The following is a 13,993-nucleotide window of genomic DNA, read 5'->3' as shown; positions in this document are numbered from 1 at the left end:
TGAGACTCTATGTGCCATAAGGAAAAAAATGAAAAGAAAATGAGAAAATACAAAGCTGCCCTCCCCCCACACCAAATGTAAATAAAATTATTTTTTGCCTGCATAATATGCATATCTCCACCACCAGCACAAGCCAGACACTGGCTTTGTGCTATACTGAACAGGAACTATTACTGTAAAATACCTATAAAAACTATCCTTCTATACCCTCTAATTACAGGGTACAGAAGTAAGTACCAGCCCTTTGCATTCAGCAGACACCTCAAAACCCTTCTGTGCTCTGCCCCACCTTTCCACTATATGGTTTGTTCCTAAAAAACCTTTGTTCTGTTAAAATACATCAGAAACAGGATGTGAGCTGCTTTCTGGCACAGAGTAATTGAACAAGGGCAATTCACGAACGTACAGGAGCCAGGCCTTTTGTAGAGTCTTACACTTCTAGTATACAGCTACACACGTGACTGCACAGTTGTGAGCATAAAGGGTGAAGGGGACAGTGAAGAAATATTATTAGAAGCTTAATAATAGGTTTTTAGCACTGCCCCTTCTACACAAGAAACCTCTCCTGAAGGAGATACTTTACAGCTCACATCCCCGTGAAGATGGCCCTCCAAAAAGCAAAGCTCTATCACCCTATGAAGTTCTTTCTTATATTTAATATTTGAAACAAGCAAAACCATCAAACCTGAAACAACAGCAAAAAGGTTAGGGTCACCAACACGTTTCTCACATGACATTCACCTTGAGTTTCTGGTACCCATGCAAAATGCCAGTAACACATGAAATAAGATAGTCCATCCAGGTTCCTTCAAACTAGACTAAAATAAAAGAGAAATCTCCATTGCAAACAATTTCCAGTAGTATCAATTCATTTGACAAAATAAAATTCTTCATGATTCTGAGAAAAAGGATAAAGGAACTGAACAGCTACAATGCGTTCATTACAAACAAACTGCACAAACAACACAAGTGATAGCCAAGCTCACTATCAAAGCTTTCCAACTGCATACAGAATTATACAACTTTTTAAGGAGTCAATAAAACACATTTTCTAAAAAAAAAAAAAAAACCAAACCAAAAGTCCATGAAAATTGTGTCCTTTGCAAGGATCCACACCAAGATATTTTTAATTTTTTTTAAATCATCATTTCTACAGTGAAGTTTAACAGGCACACACAAAACCTCATCTCTAAAAAAAAAAGTAAAGTTGGAATAAGAAACAGTTAGGAGCAATATTTGAAACACAACTGAAGCTGAATAGCCTACACTGAGGAGATAGCTTTACAAAACCTAAACTTAAAGCTGAGATGTCACTATTGAACCTGGGAAACACAACAGCACTTTTTTTCTAAGCAGCTTAAGTTTTAATTTCCTACTTTTGATTTTTTTTAAAGTTCTTTGAAGGAAAGTTTTTTTAATTTTTCCTAAAGGAAGAAAATCCCTTTCAAATGCCTGATTCCATCAACAAAACTAGTTCAGGACGTACACAGAGGAGAGCAAAGATTAAAAACTTTCAGGTAAAAGTCTTAAAAACACTAATGGCAAAAAAATTAATAACAAAGACTCCTCCACATAACATTTTGAATCACACAACACAGCTAGTTAGCTTTGCTAGTTAAATGAAAAATCACCAAAACCCATAATGGGATCCACTCCAAATTTCTTGTTGCTCAGGTCACTAAGGCTGAAATGTTGGGATATGACATAGCTGACATCCATCTGGTGGCAAGTACTCCCAGTGAGCAAGCACCTACCTTCTGCTGGACAATGGGTCTCAAGACCTTGAAGAGATACTCTATGCACACTACTATACAACATGAAATGAATGGATAGAGAGGCTGCTCCATAGTCCCTCTGTATCAGCTCAAACCCCTATCTGATATATCATAAAATAATCTCTCTACCATAGTGAAGTTGAAAGTTTTAAAAACATTTGAGAACCTCATCATCTATTTTTTTAATACAGTTTTAAAGTTTCATTTACTGAGCTACAGAATTTCTTTCTAATAATCAACATTTAAAAATGCTCCCAAAGAAAGTTTCATATAGCTATCATGAAGCATGCACAGATATAAACAAAATTTCCAAAGACTGTCCTCCTTCTCCTAAGATATGATAATTAACTTCTTGAACTAATATGGGTAGTTATGCTATTTTTTTATTAAAGATCCTGTTCTCAGTAGTAATTTAATGTTACTATTAAATAAAAACTATAAAGTTGTATTATACACAATCACTAACAAGTTTAATATTAAAGTTCTGTAGTTAATGTTAACCTGGTAGAAGTAATGAATTTTAGAATTTTAAGTGCTTTTTTTAAACAAGGCATTGAAACACATGTAATTTTTTTCAGCAATGAAGCCTCAAAATAAGCCTCCCTTCATCAAAGTTAGAAATTCTCCTGCTAATGTAGCAAGTCTAGTCTCACCACCTAACTCTGGGAAATCACAGGAAAGCCAGAGGAAGCCAAGTTACAAAACTGAAACCAAGCAGGTGTCTTCATTGTTAGAAGTGAGCACAATGAGAAAAAGGGGCGGGTGGGGGGGGGGGGGGGTGTGTGGAGGGAGGAAGAGAAAAAAAAAAAGAGTAAACAGACAGCCAAAATCCATTTTATTTCTGATATCTGAAAACCTACAGCTAATCAAAAAAAGATGCCTCTATCTACACATATGGGTATATAGGAGTATTCTGTCCTTTAGCCTGATAAAAGCAACAGCACAAGAAAATTTGCCTGGCCCAAAGAAGCCTGCCTTCTCCTCAAGCCCTGCCATTACAGAGCACACATCCCCCCACCTGATTTTTCCATGCTCAGACCCACCGTACATCACAGGACACAACTTTCTCGTGACACGCAGTTATTACCCCCAGTGGGACCTTTTTACACGCAGGCTCCACAGTGAACAAAAGTTCATTGTCAAGCTCAGTGCTTGGGCCCAAACAAATATCCAAGAGGATAGAAGAGGGAGAGAAAGGGAGAAAGTGCTCCTATCTGCAATTATAAGATTTGCAGGCAATCACAGTTACTTACAATTAAAAAGTGGGAACAGGTGTAGCAGATATCATAGTTTGATAGCTGAACAAAGAATATTACAGCACGTGACTGAAATGTGATGACATTTGTTCACCAATCGAAAACAAAAGCCACTCTCCAATGGCACTCTTTCCTCCACCCCCAAGAATTAGGAACTTAGAAATTTCTCCATATCGAAACACATCTGTTCATAGCCTTATTTTTTGACACTTGAGAAGAAGTTGAATGAAGAGCTCCATGCATTAATAAAATACGAATTTACCCTAAAAACCTCAGCATACTAAACCATCAGCACCCACCAAACTGCAGAGGTGGTTGAGAAGAAAGCTCTACCGACAGTGAAGCACGGAATAATAAAGAACAGGAAAAAACAAAACACACATCACCACAAAAAGAAAAAAACAAAGGCAGAAAAAGAAAAAAAAAGAAAAAATCCTGCAGGAAGGCAAGTGAAGAAAGGAAAGGAACATGCAAAAGAGGACTACACCAAATGGCAGAGTCCCACATAGAGCCCCACTCCACCTACACGGGCGCAGGAGGGAGGGAAACAAACCAAAATAAAGAAGTGTCCGTGCCCAGTGCTGGGGCAGGCGTGGGCACCCCCGGCCCCGTACCTGTGCGGGAAGGACAGCCCCAGGGCGGGGGGAGCAGGCCCGGCTCCGGAATAACAAGTTGCTGAAGAAACGGAATTTTCCCGGCGCTGCTCGGGCCACAAAGACGAATGAAAGGAAGGAGGGAAGCGAAAAAAAAAAAAAAAAAAAAAAAAAAAAAAAAAAAAAAAAAAGAAAAAACCGCAGCAGCGGATTTACTACGAATTATCCATCACCGAGAGCGGCATCATTTCCCAGATAATAATAAAACTTCCCCGACAGCATCGCGGCGAAGGACCCGACCGAGAGAAAAGGGCCTGGAAATAATCATCCTGAAGGAAACCGGAGGGGAGGGGATAAGCCTCCCTCCCCCACCCCATCCCCAGTGCAATGTGTCATCTCCTTCCCCTGCTCCTCCCCCCAACCCCAATGTGTCACCTCCTCCTTTTACCCCAAGTGTCACCCTCCTCCACCTCTCCCGCTCCCGCTCGCAAACTTCTGCCGGGGAGGCCGGGGGGCCGCCCCGGGACGCTCCGCTATTCCCCGCCACCCCCCCGAGGGAGGGGCCGGGGGCCGCGGCGAAGTTGCTGCTCCTCATCGCCAAGTTGGCCGGAGAGTGCGGGGCGCGCCGGCGCCATCCCGGGGGGCGCGGGGGGGAGAGGGGGGGACGGCGCCCGGGGAGCGGGGGGGGGCAGGGAGGAAGAGGAGGAGGAGGCGAATCCGAAAGGTGGGATACTACACCCTGCTGGCGGCGGCGGTGCTGCTGCGGGCCGGCCGGGGTCCCCCTGGCAGGACCTCTCTGTGAGGGGGAGGACTCTTCTTCATAGGGGGAGGGTGCCGGCGCCGCCGCTCCTCTGGGCCTCCCTGTCCCCCTCTTCTGGGCGCCTCTCTCTCTCTCCTCTCACTTTCTTTAAGCTAAGCGGGGAGTGGAAGATGGTAGGTTGCTCCCTTCTCCTCCTCCTCTTCGCTCGCTCTCGCCTCTGTGGGGTCCTTTTCCTTCCCCCTCTCCGGGGGGGGCTCCTCCTGCGGCGGGGAGGAGGGAGCGGGCGGGGAGGGCGGCACGAAGCCGAAGAGGCGCAGGAGGAGAGAAACTGTAACACAAAAACAAGCCGAGAAGCTGAACTCTTCTTCAATCCCATTCACCCGGCCCGGCCGCAGCACACCGCTCGCCGGGATCCCTCCGCCGCCGGCCTCCCTGCCTGCCTGCCTGCGGCGCGCTCCCGACACGCCGCCGCGCGCGCCCCCGTCCGCCCCGGCCCGGCCCGGCCCGCCGCTGGAGATCCGCCGGGGAAGCGGGGACCGGCGGGCCCACGGCCACGCTCCCCCCTCCCCGTTGCAACGGCGGGACGCCGCCGACCGGGCCTGGGCCAGGGCAAGGGGGGCAGCCAGGAGGGCGGGCTCGGTGGCTTCTCCTAAGGGGGGACTACTTGACGTGTCGGTGCGGCGAATTTATTTCCCTTTGCCTAAGGAACGGGCTGTGCTGCGGCCCCCATTGCCTAGGGAAAAAGCCCGGATGTAAAGTGAGTGAAACTAAAGTAGAGTGAAGTAGGGCACCAAACTCTGCCGGAGCAGCGGCGCCGCCGGCCGCGGCCGCGGGGGGCACTGGGCGGCCGCACCACCCCGTACCGCCGGTACCGGGCGGCCGTGAGGGCGCGGGGGCCAGGGAGAGCAGTGCGGGGGTGGCCGCGCGCCAGCCGAGACCCCCCCCCCCGCCCCCCCACATACACACTCACTCACACACACACACACACACACACCCCTCCCTCCCCGCGCCCGCCCGGCCGGCCCGGCTGCGCGGAGCTCGACGGGGGCGCGCGCAGGGCCGCGCGCAGGAAGCGGAGAGCGGGGGGGGGGGGCGGGGGGCGCGCGCGGGCGGGAGGAGCCGGCGCGCGGGGCCCTGCCGCGAGGGGCTCCGCACAGGAAGTTGATGCAACAGGGCCGCGGGAGGGGGGCGGGGGGCGCGCGCAGGAAGCGGCGGCGGCGGCGGGAGGGAGCGCGGGAGCGCGGCGGCCTCAGCCCCGTGGATGAGGCGCGGATGCGCCACGGCCCGTTCGCCCGGGCCAAGGGCCGCCCTCTCTCGCTCCCTCCCTCCCCGCATCGCCGGCCCTGCCATGTTATTCGAAGGAATAGCGCACACGCTCTCCGCGCGGCCGGGTAGGAAGGGAGGGTGTTCCCTCCTCCACCTCGCCGTTCACGCAGCGGGCTTGGCTTATTTATTTATTAACTTACTACTCCAGTGCCGGGCGATGCTGCCATTTGCTTTCGTGCGAGCGGCGGCGCATCTGCCTTCTCTGCTTTTTTTTTTTTTTTCCCCTCCCCATTCCTCTTCCAATTCCCCTCCAGAAAGGGGGAAAGAAAATAAAAATATAAACATTTTTTAAAAAAGGAAGGAGAAACCAACAAAAACCAACCGTGGCGAATGAGAAACTTTCATGGGCAGGTTCAAAGCAGGGAAGTTAACACGCCATGGATTAGGACGTTTCTGCGGCACTCTCTGGCGTGGAAATCAAATATACGTGACTTGGGCTTCGGGGGCTCCTCGGTCCCTCCCTCGTGCCCTGGGCCCTTCTGGGCCCGCTTGTGCCCGCGGCTAGGGGACCACGGTCCCCCCGGTCCCCTGCCACCGCACAATGAGCTGCTGGGGGCTGCCGAACGCCAGCAGGCCACTCCAGGCAGGGTCAGTCCTTATCTGCAGTACACTAGCTTAAGTCACAGGCATGCCCCTGTGCGTCTCCGGCTTCCCAAAGTCTCCAGAGTCTCAGAAATACTTAAAGCCTCGCATTCTTGTCGGAGCTACCATTGCTAAAAGCAGTGGGACGTGTTCTGGACGCCGCGGGATTTGCATGAGCTCTCACGGAAAGCCGGGATTTGATGCAATGCAAAACTGATTTTTTTTTTTTTAATAGCCTCTTATATCGCTCTATTCCTTTGAAATCCTCACAAGTTGTGAAGAAAAATAAGTGTTTGCGTTATCTCTGCAACTGCTTCAGGAAGCCACGATGAACTCTTTATTATATTGTGAAACTAAATCCATAAAGCAGTCATGATGAGTAACTCGAGGACGAGTCGTAATTGGGCAGAAACGCACAGTTTTATCATCTGGAGGATTCTAGAGGGCTCAGCGTGAGTGAGAACTTACAGCGAGGTTTCCTCACAACTGTAAAAAAGAGATCTATAAGCCATTGTTTATTTAATTACTGTTAATTTTCCACTTCTTTTCCATCAATTGGTTGCCAAGTTCTGTGTGATTTGTGAACTTTACAACATTTAGTGCCCTTCTTAAAGCTGTAGCTCCTGGACTCATACAATTATGCAAGAAACTCAGGCTTATTTTTTTTAATGAATTTTCTAGCCTGTGGGTTTGTGGATGTGACCTTAAAGACGCAAACCTTAAATGCACACAAAGGAAAAGATATGAAGCAAATAGAGTAATCTAAAACTGCCTTTATTTTTTTAATGTCATATTGTTTGGGTTTTTCTTTTTGAGGCGATCTCTCCTACCCTTTTTCTTTTTTTCTTTTTTTTTTTTCTTTTTTGCAAGCCAGGTATGATACTAAACAGTAGGGTTGACAAAATACTAAGAAAAGGAAAACACAAAAATTATATCTGGGTGCTCATCAAATAGTTACTAATAGGTGCATAGTTCATGGGATATCAGGTAAGGTCACATGCACAACACCGCCAAAAATCTAGCAGCCTTCACAGTAGAACTTTCAACATGTCAAACTGTAACAAGAAGTGTTATGGTTAGCATAACTGAGATATTAGATATTACACTATTTCTAATAAGTTTATGTTTGCTTTTTATACTTCTTTCTACTTTATTTCTACAGCCTTTGAATAGATCAAGTGAGCTTGGGCTAAGCTCTATTACTGTCAGATTAGCTTGTAGTTTGCTGTGATTTCTCCTGTGGCTGGGGCACCGCCCAGCCCTCCCTCCTTAGCCCTCCAATCTCAAATCCATAACCAATTTTTAAACCCTGCTGAAAATCTCAGCTCCAATACTCAGATTTTCCCTCCTCCATGTAAACTTTTACTACCAGCACTTTAAGCTGTAGAGGCCAAGTGTTAAAGCCAAGACAGCCTGGATTTTGAGTTTACCTTCAGTTAGTTTGAAGCAAGGAGTCAGCTTACTCTGAAAACAATCAGACCAAAGCTGCTTTTGTCCTTCAGATTTTTTTGATAGAGGCACCCGAAAAATAAATAACTAAGTAAAGCCTGTTTGTTTTAGTGTTTTTTATCTTTCTGGTTAACAAGCAAGTTGAAAGAATCTAGAATGAGTGATTTAAGTGTTATTAGAGATTCGGCATGTTTATTTTGCTGAGGAGTCAATACACGCAGCCCAAAGTTTGTTTTTTAAAGATGAACTTTGGACAGAGTTCAAAGGGAAAAATAATCATCAGCTGTTACTGTAGATGCATGCAGAAATTTTTTGTGGTTTGTCTTAGAGCTCAGACCATGATGAGTACCTCACACACTGCTCACAGTGATCTCTGGGTCATGGCAAGGTGGCTCAGACCATTTCCATAGAATCATAGAATCATTCAGGTTGAAAGGGATCTTAAAGCTTGTCTAGTTCCACCCTGCCTGCCATGGAAGGGACACCTCCACTAGAGCAGATTGCTCAGGGCCCCTTCCAGCCTGGCCTTGAACACTTCCAGGCATGGGACATCCACCTCTCTGGGCAACAAGCCTCTCTGAGCAACTTGTTTCAGTGCCTCACCATCCTCACAGTGAAGAATCTCTTTCTAACATCTAATCAAAATCTACCATCTTTCAGAATAAATCCATTAGCCCTTGTTCTATGACTACATGTCCTCGTCAGAAGTGCTTCTCCAGCTTTCTTGTACACTTCCTTTAGGTATTGGAGGGCGGCTTTAAGGTGTCCTTCAGGCTGAACAGCCCCACCCTTTCAGCCTGTCTTCACGTGAGAAATGCTCTTGCCTTCTGGTCATCTTCATTGCGCTCCTCCAGTCTCTCTCCAACAGATCCACATCACTCTTATGCTGGGGACCACAGAGCTGGACAAATCATTCCAGTTTCTCATAGGGTGCCATGAGAGCAGAGGAGCTGAATCCCCTCCCTCACCTTGCTGCCACGCTGCTTTCGGTGCAGCCCAGGATGCTGTTGGCTTTCTGGGCTGTGAGCACACATCGCTGGGTCCTGTTGGTCCCAACAACCAATCTAAACTCAGCAGTTTAAGCCACAGACCTTGATTATCACAGACGTGCCAAAAGTCTTTATTTAAAAACTGTGCATGTACACTTTGTTCAGACTTGCAATGCTGAAGAGAAGTGGTTCCTGCCTCTGTGCTACTTAGCTTCACTTCCACGTCAGCAAAAAGGGCCCCCATTTGTGTATATGAAGAATTCACCTTCTAGTAGCATGAGAAGTAGTTTCATGTACGAAATGGAAAGCAATGGTATCATCAGCTGCACAGCTAAATGTTTGAATAAACAGACTGGTTTTGTATGTTGGGTCTATACAGAGATATCTACCATGATTTCCTTTCAGTGAAAGGAAATCTTGCTAGAAGCTTAGGGAAAAAAATTCTCATTTGCTTGTTGAGTCTTTGTGCACAAAGTTGACCCGCACGCCTCTGCCTCTGAATGTGATGTTTGTGCTGTTTATCAAAAGTCATAGTTCAGTTTGTCTGGGTTTTCTACTTTCTGCTTGATCACATCACCCTGGATGCTCGTCCGGTCCCCTTTACCTAGTTTTTATCCTAAGAGCACTTAAAAGTACAAGCCAAATACAAAGCCTTATCAAAGTTAGTGGAAAAGTCACAAAACTCAAGATTTGATGAGACCTTGTAAGCAGCTGCTAGATTTTATTTCTCATTGAATTTTGTTTCACCAGTTTGGGAGGATTTCAGAGAAAGAAGCACAGTCCATGTAAAGTATTAATGCAGGGGCATCTCAGGAATAATAGTCATTGCTAACAGTTATTGTACCAAGTGTTCAAAATAAAAAGTTACATCATAACATGCTAGCTTTGCTATAGCCAGCCCATCTTGCAGTGCTTTTTGTTGAGAATACTTAGAACAGAATCTGAGAAGATATTAGTTAACATGCATAAACAGTCTTCTAGCAACTTGTGTTAAAAAGAATTAGCAGCAAGTGCACTGACAGGTCACAGATTAGATTGACAGAGGAGCAGTCACATAGCACTTCCTGGTTTTCAGCAACAAAACTACCTTAAATACTAAACCAAGAGTTAGTTACTTGCCTATTGCTGTTTTTCACTGTGCTTTTGGCAGAAATGCTAGATGGCTGCAACTAAGAGGGAAGATAGCCTGTGCAGCTTAAAAATGAAAGCTATAAGAGCATTTCAGGCAAGACATAGCCCAGCCTAGGAAGACAGTTGGGAATCTGTCTTTCTCATCAGAGTTTGAGCACAGGTTATCTCACCAGCAGGATCCAGGCAAAGAGTGCCTTCTACAAGCAAATATCTTCCCCTTCCCAGGTCAGGGAAGGATAGGGCACTGCTCACTTCCAGACAATAAGGAAAATTAACCAGACTGTTTAGACCACCAGTTGGGACCAGAGCCTGAAAACATGATGGGCATGAGGCACTCACCATTAAGGACATCAGCCTAAGTGGAGACTGCATTGCTCAACACAACTGCCTCTGACTTTGACTGTGGATTATTGCCTTACACAGGAGTTACTGCTTACAGCAGCCAGTGGAGCAGACCCCTGCTTACTCTGTCTCATCCCAAAGTGACTTTCTGACTTGTCAGCTGTCAGTTAGTCCAGCCAGGAGTGGTGCAGCTGCAAATCTCACTCTCCTGAATGCTGTGCCTGGGAGGCAGCTAGGGTGAGCTAAAAACAGTCATAGGAGTGCATTGTCTAGGATCTATATTCAGGTAAAAGTAATTCAACATTCAGGCTGCCCTGTTGCTTTTGTAAAATTCATGTTCTCCGGGCTGCCCTCAGCAGCTGAGCCAAGGAAGGCCTGTCAGCACAGCACAGCATTGTGTCTGCAGTGGGATTTCACTGGAGATGCAAGCTCTTCTGAGAGTAGCCTTGAAAGGAGACTGTGTCCTGCTGTCTCTTCCCCTGATCACTTACTGCTTTGCTTACCAGAGGCATTGGTTATTTCATACAGAAGGTAGAGGACCATAGCTCAGAGGGGGTAGCCTGGCCTGTTGCACCAGAGAGCATGGGGGACCTGTGAGGACTCACCACTCTTACCTGCCTGCAGCTCCCACAGCTCTTCTTCCTTGGCTTCCCTCTAGGCTTTCAGTCTTGTTAAGGTTTTGATATGTAAAGTCAGGAAGGTTGTCAGCACCTTATGTAATCTGAGCTCCAGCTAAACACTATTTCAAACAGTACTTCTGTATCAGATCTGCAATTAGGGGAGAACAGAGAGCATTTTACCTTTCACAAGCCATGCTTGCTTACTTCTGCATGTGCATCTGCTCTCAGAGAGACTGGTGATGTTGCTGCTTCCATACTGAAGGAAGATATGAGGAGCGATACTTTCTCTGGGAGTCAAGAGGAATGGGTTTCCTTGTCTTTTTTTTTTTTTTCTCCTTTCTCCTTAAGTAGAAGTAAGCAGTCATAAAGGGGACATTGCTCATGGCTCTCAGGTGGCTGGCCAGGCTGACTAAGCATGGTTTCGGATCCTGTACACTGTTTAGAATCACAATGAGCTAGAGATTGTGTGCCAAGATGCAAATGGTCCAGGGAAAGGATCCTCATTTTTAAGGCAGCAGTATGAAGTATCCTAGTAGCAATTGCAGTTCCATTATCAGATACAAGAAACTGGTTTTGACTCATTGTCCTTTTTGTTAAACAATATAATGCCCCCTAATTCAAGCTGATTAGTTGCAATGTTGGTCACCCTACTTAATTTTTCAGCTGGCGATTGTTGGACCATTAGTGATTAGAGATATCTAGTCTCCATCAAAATGCTCTTTTCCAGATGCTTTCACAAGAATTCTTCCACTTCTGTTTTTGAGGAACTTGGGAAAAATGTAGAATTAGAAAACTGTGGATGGAAATGAAACAACTGAGTATGTTTTCAAGGACTGCTGAAAGGAAATGACAACTTTTGTAATGAAGCCTTTCAGTGTGTCACTAACCTGATAAGCAAATAGAAATGCAGAGTGGTAAACCAAGGGCATGAGCCACAGACCAAGACAGCAGCTACCAGGATGTATTGCAGGCATATAGACATCTCAACAGCCTCCCACATGCACAGAAATCAGATATTGTTACAAACAGCAACAAAAAAAAATGTAGAAGTCAATTTCTGTGAACAATAAAACACCAGCAGATGGGACATAATGTCTTTTTAGTCCTTTTAGGAGTCAATGGTCATTTTGGCACCTTGAGGAGAGACATCATAAAGCAAAATCTGCTCCAAAGTCCAAGGAACATATAATGTAAAAGGTCACTAAGAGGAAAGACAGGGAATCAGAGGACCTAAGGAAACCTACTAGATGATGATAATTCTAGGATGTTAAGTACTTAAAGTATAAATACTGATTGTGGTTTTCAAAAATACTTCTGTAAATTTGTCCCCTAAACCCTTCAATATCACTAGATACATAAACAGCCTGGAGTTTGAGTGGATGGAACATCTGAAAAGCAATTCAGTTATCTTAAGTATTTAATTAAACCTATATTTGAGCCACCAGGTTGGGACTACAAGCTGAGCAGCATCTTGTCCTATTGTGTAATGTGGCAAGAGCATCAGTGTTTGAAAGCAACAAAAAAGTAGTAAGCTTTGAGAAGTATTAAACTACTGGAATCTTGTGTATTTATTACAAGGTTGCCTTGACTTTACCCTGCTGGAAATTGCCCAGCATAGGCACAGGGACAAGGGAGGCAAGATGAGTTGTGAAACAAGTGTTATGAAGGGATGGGGAAGGGAGATCTAGGGGTAGAGCTGTGCCTGGCTTTCCATGCGAGAATAAGAGTTAACAGTGACTCAGTGGACAGAAAGGTCAGTGCTAGTACAGGTATTCAGAGTGAGTTTTCATGGCCTAACAATAAATAGTGTTAGTCACCCCTAGATTATCTGGGATTAAGTGTATCATGGATAAAGATACCCCTGAGATGACTGATGCTGAATTAGCATGGTCTTGCTCACACAGCACCGTGCCACACAGCATTGCATCTTCTGAGGAGCTGTGGCTCCCCTGTCACCACAGCCTCTGGAGTCACCAGTCCTTTCCAATGGCATGACACCTCCTTCTCCAAACTTCCTTGGCTATTTCTGGGCTTCTGCTTTGACTGTGTTATCTTGTCTTGCTGCTTTCTGGGATAATCCAGAGTTGAATGTGGCTGGGTTCTGAACTCAGTGAGAAGGGGCAAAGTAAAGATCAAAAAAAGTCAATAAAACTGATGGACAGGGGAGGCATCTGCATAGTGAGACAATGCCCTTTTTATTTAGTCATGTCTTACAATACAGCTACCACATCATAAATTCAGAAACACATGTTTGTAGAAAGAGGTCCTCACAGATATTTTATTTATAATTGATTTTAATATCTTCCACTCAAGTCTTCTGTTGTTTGAGTGATAGGCAAGTTGCAAAATATATCACTCAAGACTTAGGGAATTGGACAATTAAACATGTTTGTGTGTTCTTTGTGTTCAAAATTGATTAATAACGGTAAGATACACCAACATTGTGCTTTTCAGCTAAAAAACAGTTAGATAATGTCAATAAATTCACAAATCTCATTGGCATTGGTTCTGTATTTGAAGAGCACACATAAGCATAAATGTATTTTTTTCTCACTTGGAGGAACAGAATGAAAAGTCTGTTTATTTCAAAACTCTTTTAGGCTATCAAGCAGAAATCATAGAATCACAGACTATCCTGGGTTAGAAGGGGCCCACAAAGATCAATGAGTCCAATTCCTGCCCTACACAGAAGAGCCCCTGTAATCACACCATGTGCCTGAGGACATTGTCCAAACACTCCTTGAGCGCTGTCAGGCTTGGTGCTGGGACCTTTTCCCTGGGGAGCCTGTTCCAGTGCCCAGCCACCCTCTGGGAGGGGAACCACCCACTGGAACCTAAACCTTCCCTGACACCCTGACACAGCTTCAGGCCATTCCCTTGGGTCCTGTCAATGGTCACCAGAGTGAAGAGATCAGTGCCTGCCCCTCCTCTTCCCCTCATGATGAATTTGTAGACTGCAACAAGGTCTCCCCTCAGTTTCTCTTCTCCAGTCTGAACAGACCAATTGACCTAAGCTGCTCCTCATGCAGCTTCCCCTCCAAGCCCTTCACCATCGTCTGTAGCCCTCTTTGACAATCTATAGTAGTTTAATGCCTTTCTTATATCGTGGCACCCAAAACTGCCCCCAGCACTCGAGCTGAGGCTGCCTCAGTGCAGAGCAAAGTGGGACA

The 13,993-nt window shown here is 45.8% G+C and overlaps 1 protein-coding gene across 8 annotated transcripts in view; it reads right to left on the bottom strand.

Annotated features, from left to right (window-relative positions):
• The window catches only part of PHF21A (PHD finger protein 21A), a 132,278-nt gene extending 127,536 nt beyond the window's left edge, over positions 1-4,742 (bottom strand). For 3 of the 8 annotated variants that reach the window (XM_036383608.2, XM_054515081.1, XM_036383609.2), the window contains exons 1-2: positions 4,363-4,741; positions 3,646-3,731 (exon numbers count right to left, since the gene is read on the bottom strand). The gene's annotated coding sequence lies outside the window, so the exon portion shown is untranslated. Of the gene's footprint in view, positions 1-3,645; positions 3,732-4,362 lie in introns of all 8 variants that reach the window. The other 5 variants (XM_054515080.1, XM_054515077.1, XM_054515078.1 and 2 more) reach the window with 5 other exon arrangements.
• Positions 4,743-13,993: the final 9,251 nt, after the last annotated feature.

Source organism: Molothrus ater, chromosome 6 (genome assembly GCF_012460135.2).
Source record: "Molothrus ater isolate BHLD 08-10-18 breed brown headed cowbird chromosome 6, BPBGC_Mater_1.1, whole genome shotgun sequence".
Taxonomy (NCBI): Eukaryota; Metazoa; Chordata; class Aves; order Passeriformes; family Icteridae; genus Molothrus; species Molothrus ater.
Note: the sequence above shows the minus strand (reverse complement) of the source record. Positions and strands in the feature narration are given on the sequence as shown.